The 3,129-nt window shown below is 47.4% G+C and overlaps 1 protein-coding gene across 1 annotated transcript in view; it reads left to right on the forward strand.

Moving 5' to 3' along the window:
• Positions 1–3,129, forward strand: part of LOC109302255 (protocadherin-8-like) — a 15,645-nt gene that overhangs the window by 10,367 nt on the left and 2,149 nt on the right. The window lies entirely within an intron of this gene.

The following is a 3,129-nucleotide window of genomic DNA, read 5'->3' on the forward strand; positions in this document are numbered from 1 at the left end:
CTACAGGGGGAGATGGTGCCCTGAGCAGGCGGGCATTGTGCCCAACCACAGCATGGTTTAGCCTAGTCTGTTTCATGACTTGGTTTTCCCCTGCAGGAGTTATAAATCCTGTTTTCCGGATTTGATGTCACAACAATTTGGTGGCAATGAATGTGTCGCAGGGCTTTGGTTTCAGAAACAAAAGGGACCTGGCCAGGCTTGGAGGTTTTGTTTTGATTAAGCGTTTTCCCCCCGCAAAGCACCATCCTGTGTTTTAACCAAACTGAACAAGAGGAACAAATTGGTGATCTGCTCCTGCTGGGGGGGCCAGCTACAGTGAGCACAGCTTGCCCTTTCCCTGTCTCCATCAGGATGATGGAGCTGATCATTGTTTTAACTGTGACCCCAGCCCAGCAGAATGCAGCATGTGTGCACATCAGGCTTGTAAACACAGTGCGTGGACACCAGATGCCTACAGGGGACATGTTGCTGAGTTCCTCTGTAAGCAGCCCTGTCACTCAGCTGGTACAGCCTCCATCCTGCCTCAGAAAATGTGTCTCTCTCCTTAAACTCCAGACGTCCTTCATTAATATAGAGGGCTTTGTTTTATTGTTTGGTACAAATAATGCCTCACTGAAACCAACAGGGTGCTCTTCTTTTGCTAGATCATGCATGAAACAATAGTTTTCATGTGGTGGAGAGCTGGATCAGTTAACAAGAAGCATTGTGTATTTCAGGCTTAATGTACTTGATGAAAAATAAGGCCAAGAGAGAAGTCATATTCATGGGTGTCTTCTGCCCCCTAATTGCTGAAACAATAATCAAAAGCATGTCTTGCAACAGCACAATAGAAGTCAGTGGGATTTAGTTGCCTGTAGAAGGCTGGTAAATCATACTTGTCTATACAGTAAGGAATATTAGAAAATTAGATCATTAACAGATGAGAAGTGAATTGCATGGGGCTTATAATATAAATATTTGATTGATTACTGGCATAAAAATACTGTGCTCAAAAGTAATCTTACGACCATTGTTAGGACCAGAAACTATCAAGCAAAAAGAATCTGCCTGCTATCACTGATCCACCCACAAAAACCTACCAGCCTGCAAAATAATGAAATGTTATCATTTGGTTTTGATACTGTTTGAAGTGTCTACTGATTTTTGGACAATGTTGATCTCTTCAGTGCAGTCGATGGTGTCTATGTTTAACATGTGTGTGTGTAGTAAATCAGAACACCAACCACTTTTATCATCGCTGTCATGTTTAAAACTTTTTAACAGGCTGGGACTTGGGCATAATTAAGGAGTTTAACACCTAGCAGTTTGTTGCCACAAAGCACATCAATTAACCCTTCCAAGCTTGCTGCTTTTCAGAGTACCTATGCATTTCTCCCTCTAAGGATTTTTAAGCCAAAATTTTTCCAGACATATTCTTTTCTGTGCAGAAGCAAGCAAAATGAATCATATACCCAACACCCCAGACCTCTTCTCACCCGCTCCTATGCCAGCTTCAGGGGAATATTGTTACAGAGCTGGTGGGTCTCCCGCAGCACTGTACCTAGACTCCTGGTGGCCCTGGGTGAACTTTTAGTATTGGGCCCCCTTTCACCAGAGATAACGATAATAATAATTTAAAAATTACCATTTTGGGGCCCCCTTTCTGTCTGGGCCCCAGGTGGCTGCCCAGTTTGCCCACGCCTATGTCTGGCCCTGGACTCCTGCCTTCTCCCCTGCAGGATTAATCCCAAGGGATTCTCATTGATGTAGCGTAATGAAAAGGTAGAAGAAAAGGGCAGTGATAACTCATGCTATGTATTGCTTATCTTAATGGCTAACAGTGTTGCTACTCTAGACAGCCACAGCTAGAGCAGACCCCACTAATATGGGATCACGACTGTTGTATGAGACCAGGATCCTTCTTCCCTACAGCTCTGTGCCAGAGTGCATTTGTTGACGTACAGAGAGAGGCAAGAAGGATTGCTTAGGGACACAGTACCACACACACGCTTTGACCTGCATGCAAATCGCCCAGAATCATAGTTGCTGTGACAGTGTACTTTGAAACGACGGCTTAACTATGGGTCCTTGGAAGAGTAGTTTGTACCAGTCTGGCTCAGCTTTTGCACAGGGAAGAAATCTTTTCCAGCCAGACTACAGACTTTGGAAAGGATTTGCATGGAGGATCCAGAACAGAAGAGAAAAAGCCAATTTAAGGAATTCACCACGTGACAGCTACCCTGCCACCCTGTCTATATGTACTGTATTTATATGTATATCTATAAATATATACATTTCATTTATATGCAACATATATACATTCACAATACAAATGCGGGATCATTTAATAATACATATGACATATGCCTCATATATATTTGTGTGTGTGTTATATACCTCCACATATATACCATATGTACATAAGCTTTGTGTGCTGTATTATTTATATATTCATGTGGCTTTCATATTGGCGTCAGTCATCTCTAGACCCACTGATGACTTCCCCACCTACACAAAGAGCGAAATCCCCATATTGAGGGGAGGGACTGCAGCCTGGGGGCAGAGGTTGTCAATGCCAGTGGTTCTCAGGCTTTGGAGACTGGAGGACCTGCTTATTCCTTGCTCTTTTTTGGCCTGCAGAAACAGAATCCAGCGGGTCTCCTGTTGCAAGGAACTCCCAAAGCCCCTACGAATTCCTGTGCGAAATCTCTGGGGGACCACAAGGGCATGCCTATCACTGCTCACATGGGGTGACATCCTTGAAAGGCCCTCAAGGCACCCCGGGGTGCTGCAGCAGGCAGGCTGAGACTCGCTGGTGGGCGGGCAAAAGGCACCACCCCGAGGAAGCCTTGCTCCCGACCGCTTAACTGGACGCTCCGGGGCCCACAGCACCCCTGAGCAGAGAGATCCTCCCCGCTCCCCACGCCCGCCGGAGGCCGAGTGAGGCAGGAGGGACGGCGGGAACCGAGTGCTGAGTGGACTGCGCGAGCGGGCTGGCCCCGGATTGGCGCTCGGGGAGCGGTTCATTTGCATATCGCGGGCTCCATAAACACGGGTCGGCGGGGCAGGCTCCGGGCGCTGCCATGGCTCCCGCGCTGCGCCCGGCGCGGCTGTGCTGCCTGCTGCTGCTGCTGGCGGCGCTGCCGCGCT

Source organism: Gavialis gangeticus, unplaced genomic scaffold (assembly GCF_001723915.1).
Source record: "Gavialis gangeticus isolate Ggan-Ray unplaced genomic scaffold, GavGan_comp1, whole genome shotgun sequence".
Lineage (NCBI taxonomy): Eukaryota > Metazoa > Chordata > Crocodylia > Gavialidae > Gavialis > Gavialis gangeticus.